Source organism: Hyla sarda, chromosome 3 (genome assembly GCF_029499605.1).
Source record: "Hyla sarda isolate aHylSar1 chromosome 3, aHylSar1.hap1, whole genome shotgun sequence".
Taxonomy (NCBI): domain Eukaryota; kingdom Metazoa; phylum Chordata; class Amphibia; order Anura; family Hylidae; genus Hyla; species Hyla sarda.
The window spans coordinates 338,384,509-338,401,064 of NC_079191.1; the positions used below are offsets into that span (position 1 = coordinate 338,384,509).

Genomic DNA, 16,556 nt, shown 5'->3' on the forward strand with positions numbered 1-16,556 from the left:
CAGCGGACCCCTTGTTACGTTCCTTGGGGGGGGGGGGGTGTAGTTTCCAAAATAGTATGCCCTGTGGGTTTTTTTCTGCTGTTCTGGCACCATAGGGGCTTCCTAAATGTGACATACCCCCCAAAAACCATTTCAGAAAAACTCACTCTCCAAAATCCCATTGTCGCTCCTTCCCTTCTGAGCCCTGTAGTGCACCCACAGAGCACTTGACATCCACATCTGAGGTATTTTCTTACTCGAGACAAATTGGGTTACAAATTTTGAGAGGATTTTTCTCCTTTTACCCCTTGTAAAAATTCAAAAACTGGGTCTACAAGCACATGCGGGTGTAAAAAATGAAGATTTTGAATTTTCTCCTTCACTTTGCTGCTATTCCTGGGAAACACCTTAAGGGTTAACACACTTATTGAATCAGAATCAGAATTAAAGGTAAAAGCATCCCAGAGTTATTAATGTTTAACCCCTTAAGGACAAAGGACGTATATTCATGTCCTTGGCCGGCTCCCGCGATATAACGTGGGGTCATGCGGTCGGTCCCGACATGTATCTGAAGCCGAGACCCGGGGCTAATAGCACGCAGCAGCAATCGCGGTGCCGCACGCTATTAACCCTTTAGACGGGCGTTCAAAGTTGAACGCCACGTCTAAAACGAAAGTGAAAACTGCCTGGCTGCTCAGTGGGGCTGATCTTAAAAATGCAGTGTCCCGATCAGCTGGGACACGAGCGGAGGTCCTCTTACCTTCCTCTGGCGTGTCCCTTCGGCAATTGATTGCTCCAAGCGGGGAGATGCAGGCTTGAGCAATCGACCGCCAATAACACTGATCAATGCAAAGCGGGTATAAGATCAGTGTGTGCAATGTTATGGCCCCCTATGGGAGCTATAACACTGAAAAAAAAAAGTGTAAAAAAAAAGTTAATACATGTCATTTAATCCTTTCCCTAATAAAAGTTTGAATCACTCCCCTTTTCCCATAAAAAAAAAAAAAAACATATGTGGTATCGCCGCGTGCGTAAATGTCTGAACTATAAAATATATCATTAATTAAACTGCACGGTCAATGGCGTACGCGCAACAAAAAAATCCAAAGTCCAGAATAATATATTTTTGGTCCCTTTTAACATCATGAAAAAATGAATAAAAAACGATCAAAAAGTCCGATCAATACAAAAATGGTACCGCTAAAAACTTCAGATCACGGTGTAAAAAAATGAGCCCTCATACTGCCCCATAAGCGGTAAAATAAAAAAGTTATGGGGGTCAGAAGATGACAGTTTTAAACGTATACATTTTTCTGCATGTAGTTATGATTTTTTACAGAAGTAAAACAAAATCAAACCTATATAAGTAGGGTATCACTTTAATCGTATAGATCTACAGAAGGTGTCATTTTTACCGAAAAATGTACTGTGTAGAAACGGAAGCCGCCAAAAGTTACAAAATGGCGTTTTCTCCAATTTCGTCCCACAATGATTTTTTTCCCGTTTCGTCGTAGATTTTTGGGTAAAATTACTGATGTCACTGCAAAGTAGAATTGGTGGCGCAAAAAATAAGCCATAATATGGATTTTTAGGTGCAAAATTGGCAGGGTTATGATTTTTAAAAGGTGAGGAGGAAAAAACGAAATTGCAAAAACGGAAAAATCCGTGGTCCTTAACCCCTTAAGGACCCAGGACGTACTAGAACGTCCTGGCACCCTGGGCTTTAAGGACCCAGGACGTACTAGTACGTCCTGGTGTTTCTCCGGTCTCTGCTGCGCCCCGGGCAGAGATCGGAAGCGGATGCCTGCTGAAATGCTTCAGCAGGCATCCAGGGCAAATGCCGAGGGGGGCCATGTAGGCCCCCCATGTCGGCGATCGCCGCAAATCGCAAGGGAAATCGCCCTTGCGATCTGCGGCGATACCGGGCTGATCGGGTCTCTGGGACCCGACCACCCGGTAATTTCGCATGATCCCGGCTGTCACAGACAGCCAGGACCATGCTAACGTATAGGAGCGAGGTGGCAAGCCTGCCACCTCCTCCTATACCCTGCGATCTGTCGGTTAGTTAACCGACCAATCGCAGGAGGGGGGGGGGGGGGGCGGTTACTTCCTCCCGTCCTGCCCGGCCCTTTGAAGTCCGGAGAGGACGGGAGGAAGACCGGAGGACGCTGCGGGGGACGGGGGAGTGCTGGGGACCGGCCCCGGTACTTACCTCGTCCCTGAAGACCCGGATCCCGGCGATGAAGACGGCGGCGGCGGCGACAGGTGAGTGGATCTTCAGCCGCGGTCGGGCCCTTTACAGCAATGCACATCGCCGTAAAGAGACATGCATTGCTGTAATGGGACCCTGTAAACTACAACTCCCAGCATGCCCAGACAGCCCTTGGCGTCTGGGCATGCTGGGAGTTGCAGTTTTGCAACATCTGGAGGTCCACAGTTTGGAGACCACTGTGCCCTTCCAGATGTTGCAAAACTACACATCCTCAGCATGCCCTTACTGTCCAGGCATGCTGGGAGTTGTAGTTCTGTAACATCTGGCCCTTCAGATGTTGCAGAACTACAACTCCCAGCATGCCTGGACAGTTTTGGCATACTGGGAGTTGTAGTTTTGCAACATCTGGAGGGCTGCAGCTTGGACACCACTACACAGTGGTCCCCAAACTGTTCTCCTCCAGCTCTTACGTAACCACTACTTCCAATATGCCCTTCGGCTGCCTGGGCACGCTGGGAGTTGTGGTTTTGCAACAACTGGAGGCACACTGGTTGGGAAACATTGTCTGTTTCCTAACTCAGTGTTTCCCAACCCGTGTGCCTCCAGCTGTTGCAAAACTATAACTGCCAGCATGCACTGATAGGCTGTGCATGCTGGGAGTTGTAGTTTTGCACCAGCTGGAGGTCCCCCCCCCCTGTGAATGTACAGGGTACATTCACATGGGCAGGGGGCTTACAGTGAGTATCAGGCTGCAAGTTTGCGATGCAGCAAATTTTGCGCAGCAGCTCAAACTCGTAGCGGGAAACTCGCTGTAATCCCCCGCCCGTGTGACTGTACCCTAAAAACACTACACTACACTACGCTAACACAAAATAAAATAAAAAGTAAAAAACACTACATATACACATCCCCCCTCCCCTCCCCAATAAAAATGAAAATGTCTGGTACGCCACTGTTTCCAAAATGGAGCCTCCAGCTGTTGCAAAACAACAACTCCCAGTATTGCCGGACAGCCGTTTACTGTCCAGGCATGCTGGGAGTTTTGCAACAGCTGGAGGCACCCTGTTTGGGAATCGCTGGCGTAGAATACCCCTATGTCCACCCCTATGCAAATCCCTAATTCAGGCCTCAAATGCGCATGGCGCTCTCTCACTTCGGAGCCCTGTCGTATTTCAAGGCAACAGTTTAGGGTCACATATGGGGTATCTCCGTACTCGGCAGAAATTGCCTAACAAATTTTGGGGGGCTTTTTCTCCTTTCACCCCTTATGAAAAGGGGAAGTTGGGGTCTACACCAGCATGTTGGTGTAAAAAAAAAAAATTTTACACTAACATGCTGGTGTTGCCCCATACTTTTCATTTTGACAAGAGGTAAAGGGGAAAAAAGCCCCCCAAAATTTGTAATGCAACTTCTCCCGACTACGGAGATACCCCATATGTGGGCGTAAAGTGTTCTGGGGGCGCACAACAAGGCCCAGAAGGGAGAGTGCACCATGTACATTTGAGGTGATTTGCACAGGGGTGGCTGATTGTTACAGCGGTTTTGACAAACGCAAAAAAGAAAAAAAAAAACACATGTGACTCCATTTCGGAAACTACACCCCTCACGGAATGTAATGAGGGGTGCAGTGAGAATTTACACCCCACAGGTGTCTGACGGATCTTTGGAACAATGGGCTGTGCAAATAAAATATTTTGTACAGCCCACTGTTCCAAAGATCTGACAGACACCAGTGGGGGGTAAATGCTTACTGTACCCCTTGTTACGTTCCTCAAGGGGTCTAGTTTCCAAAATGGTATGCCATGGGGGGTTATTTTGCTGTCCTGGCACCATAGGGGCTTCCTAAAATTTGCTCTCAAAAAGCCAAATATGACTCCTTCTCTTCTGAGCATTGTAGTTCGCCCGTAATGCACTTCATGCCAACTTATGGGGTACCTCCATACTCAGAAGAGATGGGGTTACAAATTTTGGGGGGTATTTTCTGCTATTAACCCTTGCAAAAATGGGGAAACACACATTTTAGTGAAAAATTTTTATTTCTTTTTTACATATGCAAAAGTCGTGAAACACATGTGGGGTATTAAGGCTCACTTAATTCCTTGTTACGTTCCTCATGGGGTCTAGTTTCCAAAATGGTATGGCATGTGTTTATTTTTTGCTGTTCTGGCACCATAGGGGCTTCCTAAATGCTACATGCCCCCCAAAAACCATTTCTGAAAAACATACTCTCCAAAATCCCCTTGTCGCTCCTTCCCTTCTGAGCCCTCTACTGCGCCCACCGAACACTTTACATAGACATATGAGGTATGTCCTTACTCGATAGAAATTGGGCTACAAATACAAGTATAAATTTTCTCCTTTTACCCCTTGTAAAAATTCAAAAATTGGGTCTACAAGAAAATGCAAGTGTAAAAAATGAAGATTGTGAATTTTCTCCTTCACTTTGCTGCTATTCCTGTGAAACACCTAAAGGGTTAAAACGCTGACTGAATGTCATTTTGAATACTTTGGGGGGTGCGGTTTTTATAATGGGGTCATTTGTGGGGTATTTCTAATATGAAGACCCTTCCAATCCACTTCAAACCTGAACTGGTCCCTGAAAAATAGTGAGTTTGAAAATTTTGTGAAAAATTGGAAAATTGTTGCTGAACTTTGAAGCCCTCTGGTGTCTTCCAAAAGTAAAAACACATCAATTTTATGATGCAAACATAAAGTAGACATATGGGAAATGTGAATAAAATAAAGTAATATTTGGAATATCCATTTTCCTTACAAGCAGAGAGCTTCAAAGTTAGAAAAATGCTAAATTTTCAAATATTTCATAAAATTTTGGGATTTTTCACCAAGAAAGGATGCAAGTTACCACAAAATTTTACCACTATGTTAAAGTAGAATATGTCACGAAAAAACAATCTCGGAATCAGATTGATAAGTAAAAGCATTCCAGAGTTATTAATGTTTAAAGTGACAGTGGTCAGATGTGCAAAAAATGGCCGGGTCCTAAGGTGTAAAATGGCTGGGTCCTTAAGGGGTTAAAGTGACAGTGGTCAGAATTGCAAAAAAAAACGCTCTGGTCCTACAGTGAAAATTGGCCTGGTCCTTAAGGGGTTAACATTTATGTATAAAAAAACAGGTTTACTGTAGAGAAATAAGAGAAGAAAAGGTCTATTAGTCATAGCTAAGAAAATGCTCGAATAAGAAACCAACTTCACAAACTACAACCCCCATCCTCCTCTCTGTGTACCGGACTTGTGGAGTTCGCAGCCACCTCACCACACATTCCTCACACAGCATAGCGCCCTCGTACATCCCTCCTGGAGTCACATGACCGCTCCCAGCGTGCTCCGCGGTACTGTCATGGCCGCGCACTGAAGCAGGGAAGCAGCACGTGTACAGGTGAGAAAGCGGCTGCCTCACGTGGTGCTGATAGACTGACAGCTGTCCTCACACCCGTCTGTCTGTCCTGTCACGGTCCCTCATCCTATCGCGATACAGTATTGCTCCATCCGTCCTGTGTATGACTGTATAATGAATACAGCTCAACAGCATGTATGTTACTTATATATGTGAGAGGCGTCCATGTACCATAGTAATCTGTATAAACACCATATAAGGACTGTGCCATAGTGTATGTAGTGTATGCGGTATGCACTTTATGTGGACACTGTGTATGTCACACTGCAGGACTGGTTGTGCTGTCACACACTTGGCACAGTCACAGCAATAGCATGTTGTGTGATAGGGTCCTGGTATACTGTCTATGTAGCATTTCTTTGATTGTCTAAACCAGTGTTTGCCAGTGCTCCTCCAGCTGTTGCAAAACTACAACTCCCAGCATGCCCGGACAGGCTTCTGCTGTCTGTGCATGCCGGAGTTTTGTAATTTTGCAACAGCAGGAGTCACGCTGATTGGGAAACAGGATATATGTGGAAAAATAGGAACAGAAAATAGCGCTTTCTAAGTGCCGTAATTGATGGTAAAAACGCCAAAAATATATTCAAATAAGACTTCAATATGTGGAGGTTGGAGCTTTCCTTTAGCTCAAACAGTAATCACACACATATATGTATGTATATATATATATATATATATATATTACAGTGGTCCCTCAACATACGATGGTAATCCGTTCCAAATGGACCATCGTTTGTTGAAACCATCGTATGTTGAGGGATTCGTGCAATGTAAAGTATAGGACAGTGGTCTACAACCTGCGGACCTCCAGATGTTGCAAAACTACAACACCCAGCATTCCCGGACAGCCAACGCCTGTCCGGGCATACTGGGAGTTGTAGTTTTGCAACATCTGGAGGTCCGCAGGTTGAAGACCACTGGTAGAGGAAGTTATACTCACGTGTCCCCGCCGCTCCGGACTGTCACTGCTCGTCACCGCTGCCCTGGATTTCGCCGTCCATCGCTGTCGCCGCATCCCCGGGGTGTCCCCGACGCTCCGGCAAGGCCTCTGCTTCCCCGGAATCCTCGCTCTATGTCGCCGCCATCACGTCGCTACGCACGCCGCTCCTATTGGATGACGGGACGGCGTGCGCGCGACGTGATGATGACGATGTAGAGCGCCGACGATGCAGGTGATCCCGAAGAGGACGGGCCGGAGCCCCGAGGACAGGTAAGTGATCGTCAGCTGACCACACGGGGCACCGTAAATGGCTATCCGGCGGCAGCTGAAGCAGTCTGCGCTGCCGGATAGCTGTTTATGCGATGGCCCCGACATACAAAAGCATCGTATGTTGATGCTGCCTTCAACATGCGATGGCCTCTGAGAGGCCATCGTATGTTGAAATGATCGTATGTCGGGGCCATCGTAGGTCAGGGGGTCACTGTATACAGGTCACATAAGAACAGTGTTATTTGTCTGGTATAGGTGAATGGTATCTCACTCACCTATTTCTGTTGTGCGGCAGGCACAACACTGTTTAAGGCGTTGAAAGAGTATGGCAACTCTCCAAAGATCCTCTGGCAGCCTTACATCCGAACTCGAACAGCAGCTGTGTCGGTCTAGGCAATGGAAGAAAGTGTGGTCCCGGGATGGAGTTACTCCAGCAGTTTCTGGGGGAGACAAAAATGTGGATGATATTTGTGGCACCTTGAGGGTATATTCCAGTCAGACAAGCATCCTAGGTATTAGGGTTATTTGTTCATTCCATAAAAAGACAGTCCTTACATTACAAAAAAATATATGGAACGATATATAAAATAAAAGATTCAAATGACAGAACATGTAAAATAGCAACGCGTTTCACAGGGTGACCTCTGCTTCGTCAGGCTGAGGAAGCAGGGGTCACCCTGCAAAACGCGTTGCTATTTTACTTTACTTTTCCACATATATCAGCCACGAATATCATCCACATTTTTGTCTCCCCCGGAAACTGCTGGAGTAACTCCATCTTGGGACCACACTTTCTTCCATTGATTGGGAAACAGTTATATAGAGGTGCATTATGCGTACAAGCTACACCAGTATGAATACAATGTGAACTAGTGTATACCCCAAACAATTGTGTTAAATAGACAAAAAGAAAAAGAGGCCGGTGCACACCTCGTGCAGGTAAATGGAGTACAGTGAGGTATAGGGTAAGAGGAAATGGGGCCAGCAAGATGGACCCTTACCATAAGGTGTTATACTAAGAGCATAACACCTAATATCGCATGTAGAATGGGTAGGTCGCAGCGTCCTGGTTCCTCTGGAGTGTCAGCTGGTAGATCCAGTGCATAAAGGAGAGAAGGAGTTGATCAGGTAGATCATCAAATGGCGGAACATCGGAAAGGAGCGCAGACCTAGGTCTGCGCTCCTTTCCGATGTTCCGCCTTTTGATGATCTACCTGATCAACTCCTTCTCTCCAAACAATAGTGTTATAAACATGTATAATACAGTACTCAGCGTTGCCCGGTCTTTCTAGCTAAAGCTCGTGGAAGAGGAATAGCAAGAATTATGCTTTTGTCGTCACAACCTGTCCCCAGGCTGAGCTGTGATTTAAAAGATTGTAGGCAGAAAATAGAAGGGGTGTGGCTTGTGTGAGGGGGGTGTGGCCTGCAAGCTGGACGTGCACATTCACCTGAAGATGCAAAGCTTGTAGAATAAGGCTGGGCTGAGCTGAGCTTCGATATGGTTGAATGACCTTTGATGTGGGCGTACCTGGCAAAAACAGTTTTTGGCCTTGAGCAAAAGGAGAACTACGGGATTGAAAAATGTATCCCCTATCCTAAGGATAGGGGATAAGTTTCAGATCGCGGGGGGTCCGACTGCTGGGGCCCCCCACGGTCTCCTGTACGGTGCCCCGGCTCTCTGGTTAGAGAGGGCGTGTTGACCAACGCACGAAGCAGCAGCCGACACACCCCCTCCATACACAGCTATGGGAGAGCCGGAAATTGCCGAAGGCAGCGCTTCGGCTCTCCCATAGCAGTAAATGGAGGGCGTGTGTCAGCTGCCCCCTCGTGCGGTGGTCAACACGCGCTCTCTATGCAGAGAGCCGCGGCCCCGTATGGGAGATCGTGGGGGGCCCCAGCGGTCGGACCCCCCTCGATCTGAAACTTAATCCCTATCCCGTAGTTCTCCTTTAACCCCTTAAGGACGCAGCCCTTTTTCACCTTAAGGACTGAGCCCTTTTTCGCAACTCTGACCACCGTCGCTTTACGAATTAATAACTCGAAAACGCTTTTACCGAATATTCTGATTCTGAGAGTTTTTTCGTGACATATTCTACTTTATTTTGGTGGTAAATTTTCAGCGTTACTTGCATCCTTTTTTGGTGAAAAATCCCCAAATTTCATGAAAATTTTGAAAATTTTTCATTTTTCTAACTTTGAAGCTCTCTACTTGTAAGGAAAATGGATATTCCAAATACATTTTATTTTTATTCACAAATACAATATGTCCACTTTATGTTGGCATCATAAAATGGACATATTTTTGCTTTTTGAAAAAATTAGAGGGCTTCAAAATAGAGCAGCAATTTTCAAAAAATTCATGAAAATTGCTAAATCTGAAGGGACAGATGTTACAGAACTACAACTCCCAGCATGCCTTGGCTGTCTGGGCATGCTGAGAGTTGCAGTCCGGCCTTCCTAGTGGTTGCCACAGTAGAGATCACTTTAATTTCACTTTCATTCCCCCCCCACCGCCACCGTAGTTTCCCTACCTGAGCCAGGATCCAGCAGTCTCCAGCAGTCTCCAGCGACGACCCGAGGTGGGCATCTTCTCCTCCAGGTACCGGCCTCCATCTTCTCCCCACGTTCCTTTCGACATCCAGGGGTGGGCAGAATGGGGGGTTGCCATGGCAACCCACTGTCCTGCCCTGCCATTGGTCAGAATCAGTTCTGACCAATGGCAGGGGATAGGAGGAGATCGCAGCACTGCGACCCCGCTCCTATCCCTCAGGATGATCAGGGCTGTCCCTATTTTTCAGGTGATCGGGTCACAAGAAATCCGATCAGCCCGGAATAGCAGAAAATTGCATGTCTGAATTGACATGCGATTTTCTGCGATCGCCGACATGGGGGGTCTCAGGACCCCCCTGGGCGATGTGCCGGGATGCCTGCTGAATGAATTCAGCAGGCATTCCGGTCCAGTCCCCAACCAGCTAGCGGCGGGGACCGGAATTCCCACGGGCGTATGCATACGCCCCACGTCCTTAAGGACTCTGGATGCCCGGCGTCCTTAAAAGGTTAAAGGGGTACTCCAGTGGAAAACTTTTTTTTTCAAATCATCTGGTTCCAGAATGTTAAACAGGTTTGTAAATTACTTCTATTAATGGCCAGACAGGGGGGCTCCCGCAATATCAGGACCGTAGGCTTCTTGTAACCGGAAGCACTGAAGACAAGGAGGCAACTGCGGCTTCCGGATCGCACCCCAGGCTGTTGTCTCACTGCTGGAGCTAGGCGGCAGATGTTGCAGGCCAGCAGAATTTTTTAAAAGGCACCACAGGATAAAGGGAGACAGAGGAGGACATTTAGGGGCAAACTGAGGGGCTAAAAGGCTGAGAAAGTAGTAAAAATAGTAGGAATACTATTCTACTTGGCCATGCCCCTTAACGGCAGATAAATCAATAATGGAAAAAATTGACAGTGATTTCCAATATAAATTTTTATCGATAATATCAATTTATCATTGCATCCCTAGAAGGAACACTGTGTGCAGGCGTCCCAGTCAGCAGCCGTGTCAGTTGCCCAAAAGCCAATTACAGTTGCCCATGTGGGTGCTCACAGTTCAGGTCCTGAACATCTGACACACTCCCTGACTTGTGCAATAGCTGTGTTTACAAACATAGGTAAAAGAACACTGCAACACTCCAATGCTTGTAGAAAACCTCTAAAAAGTCTTTATTCCATCATAGTACAGAAGGCAATGTTTCAGCTGCTAACATGCAGCCTTTTTCAAGCTGGAAACATTGCCTTCTGTACTTTGATGGAATAAAGACTTTTTACAAGTTTTTCTACAAGCCCTGGGGTGCTGCATTGTTCTTTTACCTATGTGAAGTCTGGAGTCCTGTGACCAGGGACCCCACTGATCTGCACCCATTTTCCTCTGCTCTGACGGTATGCTGTTACCTTTTTGTTTTCTTCTGTGTTTACAAACAGTGATCATGCCTCTCCTCTCCTTGTGTACTGTAGGGCGATTGGTTATCGTAGGTTTACGTCTAGTGAGTGCCGCCCCCCAATTAACACCAAATGCAGTATTATATATCTCTACAGGGGTGTGGAAATAAAAAAAAATAAAAAAACTACTTGTCCAAGGGACTAAAACGGAGAACAATCTGCTTGTCCCTCATGAAAATCCACTTGTCCTGGTAGACAAAATGATTTTTATCAAAATAGTATGTAAATTTGGGGGTTTTCTTTTTTTCGTCATTCACCTTGTGGTCAAACTTACACATTATTTTAATACTTTAGGTCGGCCTGATTGTACCAGTACCAAATATTTTTTTTTCCTTCTTTAAAAAAAAATAAAACATTCCTGACCCCTATAACATTTTTATTTTTCTGTATACCGGGCTGTATAAGGGCAACATTTTTGGGCTGTAATCTGCTGTATGTATCGGTACCATTTTGGTATTGATCGGATTTTTTGAACACTTTTTACTACATTTTTTCTGGGATATGATGTTATAAACATTAAAAAACTCAATTCTGTGATTTTTTTATTTACATTAACGCCATTGACCGTACGGAATATAACATTTAATTTTTTTATAATTTGGACAATTGCGCACGCGCCAATACCAAATGTAAATTTTTGTTATGTTTACATATTTTTTATATGGAAAATGGGAAAAGGGGGGGGGGTGATATGAACTTTTAATATGGAAGGGGTTAATGGGTGCTTTTTTAAAACTTAAACTTTTTTTATACACTTTATTAGGAGGAATCATTAGATTCCTCATACAGATCAATGCAGTTCTATTGAACTCCATTGATCTGTGTTCATTTGGTTGAGCCTGCTCAATGCAGATCTATGGGGCAGCCATGAATGCAGAGGTAAGCCCTCCGGCTACCTCCACAATGGATCGCCCTGCGGGGGGGTTATAAGAAACCTTTAGACTTGATCTAAAGGGTTGATAGCCGGCCGCTATTAGCAGCGGCCCCCGGCATCTGAAATCAGCCGGGGGCTGTCGGGTATGGAGCTCAAGTCATGACTAGCGTCCCATGCAAGTCTGCGCCCGCTCCTCCCGTCAGTCTGCACCTCACACCGATGTTATAAGAATAAAGTCGGTCCGGCCCGGCTAGCCCGATACAGGGCTAAATGTATGAAAAATTAACCTGCCCGGCGCCCGGAACTACTTGTCCCGGGCGTCGGGCGATAGGATTTTCACATCCCTGTCTCTATATATGGATATGTTTGTAACACAATTGTTTGGGGTATACACTAGTTCACATTGCATTTATACTGGTGTAGCTTGTAAGCATATTGCACTACCGATCTATATTTACAGATGTTTAAAAAAAAAAAATTTATGTTCAGACCCCCATCACTCATTCATTGTGTGAGAGCGGGAGTCTGTAAATAAATATGCAGTCATTTTGCATTATGTATAACACTTGAGAAAGGCTCGATTGTTGAGCCAAAATGTTGCTATTCCACCAGATGGATGAATAAATTTATGCTTTTTTGTCTGTAAACCATGGATGTGTGGAGTGCCGCTTCTTCCAAGAAATACTGGCCCTTATTTACTAAGAGTGGAGTGTAGGTTTCTTTGTGGGTTTCAATTCCCTACAATTTATTTTCCACAGTATTTACTAAGAGTTTTTTCAATTCTGGCGCAGACAGAATTTCTGGCGCAATGCCAAAATCTGGCGCATAACTTGACAAAACATGTCGGGTTTGCAATAGTGAATGTGGGTCACTCTGTGTTTATTTCTCGATTAGAGGTCTGATCCTGGAGCTGGGCACACACTATGAATTACAAATAGCTTATTGTTGAACTATACGTCTCAGCATAATACTGTTTCATTTTCTCTGTTTTGAGGTGCATTATATTGGTATACTGAATATTACTCATTATTACCGTATTTTTCGTCCTATAAGACGCACCCTATTTTAAAGGTACAAAATCTAGAAAAAAAAGATTTTGCACCCAACAGTGATCTTCAACCTGCGGACCTCCAGATGTTGCAAAACTACAACTCCCAGCATGCCGTTGGCTGTCCGGGCATGCTGGGAGTTGTAGTTTTGCAACATCTGGAGGTCCGCAGGTTGAAGACCACTGGATAGGAGGTAGTACTCATCTGTCCCCGCCGCTTCGGACCCGTCACTGCTGCCCTGGATGTCGCTCCATCGCTGTCGCCGCGTCCCCGTGGTGTCCCCGACGCTCCGGACGTCTTCTTCCCCGGGATCCACGCTCTCCGTCGCCATCATCACGTCGCTACGCACGCCGCTCCTATTGGATGACGGGGATCCCGGCATGGAGCAGACACCGAGGAGGCAGGTAAGGTCCCTCCCAGTGTCCTGTAAGCTGTTCAGGACGCCGCGATTTCACCGCGGCGGTTCCGAACAACCCGACTGAACAGCCGGGTTAGTGTTATTTTCGCTTCAGACACCGCGGTCAGCTTTGATTGCCGCATCTGAAGGGTTAATACAGGGCATCACTGCGTTCGGTGATGTCCTGTATTAGCCTCGGGTCCCGGCCATTGATGGCCGCAGGTATTCGCCGTATAAGACGCACCAACTTTTCCCCCCCAAAAAAGTGCGTCTTATACGGCGAAAAATACGGTAATAAGAGATTGCTCTGTTATCTGTCACACAGACATAGTTGCAGTGTACATTCCTTGTCTACATGATCATTCGATTCCTTTCTAGACTGTCACAAAGGATGTGTAATTGTCATGTGTTCAGTACATCTTTTCAATGTGTGACATCGCCATCCAGTACAACAACGTTCTACTGCCTGACTGATCTGTGCCCGCTGTGTGACATCACATCTGCTTTGGTAGTCTACTCACTGTGACCTCACAATATTGTCTTGCTACTTTGCTTGGTTCTTCTGTGAAGTCACACATCAGATAAACCAGGAAAAGTGATTATCTAGCTGTATAGGCACACTTCCAGTAACACAAACATGGAACATAATAGGACGATAACATGTTCTTTTGTGATGTCACATACTGGGGCAGATTTAAATTTAGGCTGCTTAGATCTAGACTAGGTTTGCAAAATGTATCACAGTGGTTTGTGCTATTTGTTAACCCCTTAAAGGGGTACTCCTCCCCTAGACATCCAAAGGATAGGGGATAAGATGTCTGATTATAAGGGTCTGGCTTCTGGAACCCCCACAATCTCTGGGCCAGCACCCCGGCGTCCTGAACATTTATGTGACGATAAAACAAACAATTTTGGCATTTGGTAGCACCTAAAAGAGCTCCTTATGCTGATGTGAACATGAGCAAAATATGCACTGTCCCACAAACTTTTTTTATTACAACATTTTGCTCTGTATTTGTATTAAAAAAATTTATGTTCATGTTTCATTAAAGGGGTACTCCGGCGCTTAGACATCTTATGCCCTATCCAAAGGATAGGGATAAGATGCCTGATCGCGGGGGTCCCGCTGTCATGCCCCCTCCCATATGCTTGCATTGGGGGGGCGGAGCATGACGTCACACGGGGCGGAGTCTTGATGTCACAATGCTCCGGCCCCGTGATCGACAGTAATCAGACCCGGAGTGAACACGCTCGGGGGACTGATTTTAATGGGGTGCGGCATGCAAGATCACGAGGGTCCCCAGCGGCGGGACCCCCGCGATCAGGCATCTTATCCCCTATCCTTTGGATAGGGCATAAGATGTCTAAGCGCCAGAGTACCCCTTTAATCCCAAATAATATAATTTGATGACAGAAGCACCTGACCACTACACTGCCCATACACACGAGACCTGTTGATTAAAGAGCTATCACCACCAGCTTTCAAGGGGTACTCCGGTGGAAAAAAAAAAAAAATTCTAATCAACTGGTGGCAGAAAATTTAACATATTTGTAAATTACTTATATATAAAAATCTTAATTCTTCCAGTACTCATCGGCTGCTGTATACTACAGAGGAAGTTATAGAGTTCTTCTCAGTGTGATCACAGTGCTCTCTACTTACAACTCTGTCTCTGTGTCAGGAACTGTCCAGAGTAGGAGATGTTTGCTTTGGGGATTTGTTCCTAATCTGGACAGTTCCTGACATGGACAGAGGTGTCAGCAGAGAGCACTGTGGCCAGACAGGAAAGCAATTTCCTCTGTAGTATACAGCAGCTGATAAGTACTGGAAGGACTAATATTTTTTAAATAGAAGTAATTTACAAATCTGGAAAAAATAAATGGGGCTCGAGGGTCAAAGATATCTGGTTTAAATTAATTAGTATTTATTAATATAAAATGCAAAATAGACTAAATAGGGATGTACAGGGCCCTTGTACCTCCCTAATTAATTAAATACACAATAAAATATATGATAATCCCAATATAAAAAACTAAAAATAATAACAACTATAAAATTAATATGCAATTTGAGCCTGTGATATCAATATAGCGATCTACTGATCCTGAGGAACAGCACAGTATAAATGTTCATTCAAAAGCACTTGTTTCCAGAGATCTTCAATATAGAAAAGATAAAATGTAGCCGCTACAGATACCAGTTAATCAATTGATGCGGTGGTGCTGTATCTGTCCAAACATTGGCAACTAGATCTCACCGACACAGTGATACAATGTGGCACTTTGTGAACAGTCACTTGAAATCAATCTTTAAGCATTTCTGCGTATGCCATACATCAAAATAGCCAGTTTGCAATACATTCCATACAATGCTCACCACTCCGGGGTGTCACGGATCTCCCTTCAGTGTAGTCCTGGGGGCCGGCTGTATAGCGTCTTATGACCGGTGCCTTGCCTCTGTCAGAGATCGTGCTGCTGGAGTCTCGGCCAACTCCTAAGAGCGCAGCACTCAGTGGTGGGCACCGTTTGGGGGGACTGCAGCGCTGTCAAGCGGAGTCCCTTGGTCGGACCAACTTGGAATGATGGTGGTCTGTAAACCTCAAGTCCTTATTGTAGATGGCCCGATTGGCTTCTCACTGGTAGTTGTTATAACGGCTGTATGCGATAAGCAGAGTGAGTAACCCGGCGGCGTTCCTCGTGCACAGGTCGCGCGCTCGGGAGATGGTTCACTGTAATAAATGCCTTGGATCTGGCAAATGATCGCTATTCTGTCTGAAGAGTGTTCTATAATAACAGGCTCAATATCGCAAAATTAAAATCGCTGGACGCGTTTCAAAACCTTCCTCGGTTTTTTCTTCAGCAGCGGAACGTGTGAATTATAACAAACTAGTGGTTTATATACCTTAAATCACGCCCCTTCATAATGACCTAACCTATGACCTCACATCCTGAGCAAAAAATCTATTGATTTCCATTGTGAACACTACCCAAATATAAAAAGAAGAAATAGATAAATAAACACCGTTTTATGCTTGTCTGTGAACATATCAACACTTTTATACAAACTATATAACCTCATAAACCATATATAATTATAATAATAACAAAAAGACATAAAGGAAAAATCACAAACCCCTGCTAGGACTATTAATACCATTAAATATCAGTAAATATGCCACTGAAACTGATATTAACCCCTTCCCGCAGAATGTCATATATAAACGCCGGGTTGTGCAGTGCGTTCGCGCATCCTGGCGTTTATAAATGGCATGCAGTTAACCCGGCGATGCGCAGCATCGCACGGGTTAACTGGCAGAAGTCCCGCTGTTTCCAGCAGGGGACAACTTCTGCTTCACCCCCTGGACCATCAATTGATGGTCCTGGTCAGCGATCACTGTGATTGGTCCCTGTGGACCAATCACAGTGATCTGGGG

General features: G+C 45.4%; 1 protein-coding gene across 1 annotated transcript in view; it reads left to right on the forward strand.

Annotated features, from left to right (window-relative positions):
• The first annotated feature begins 5,599 nt into the window (after positions 1 to 5,599).
• TTC27 (tetratricopeptide repeat domain 27) overlaps positions 5,600 to 16,556 on the forward strand; it is a 367,717-nt gene continuing 356,760 nt past the window's right edge. The window contains exon 1 of the mRNA XM_056567404.1: positions 5,600 to 5,740. The gene's annotated coding sequence lies outside the window, so the exon portion shown is untranslated. The remainder of the gene's footprint in view (positions 5,741 to 16,556) is intronic.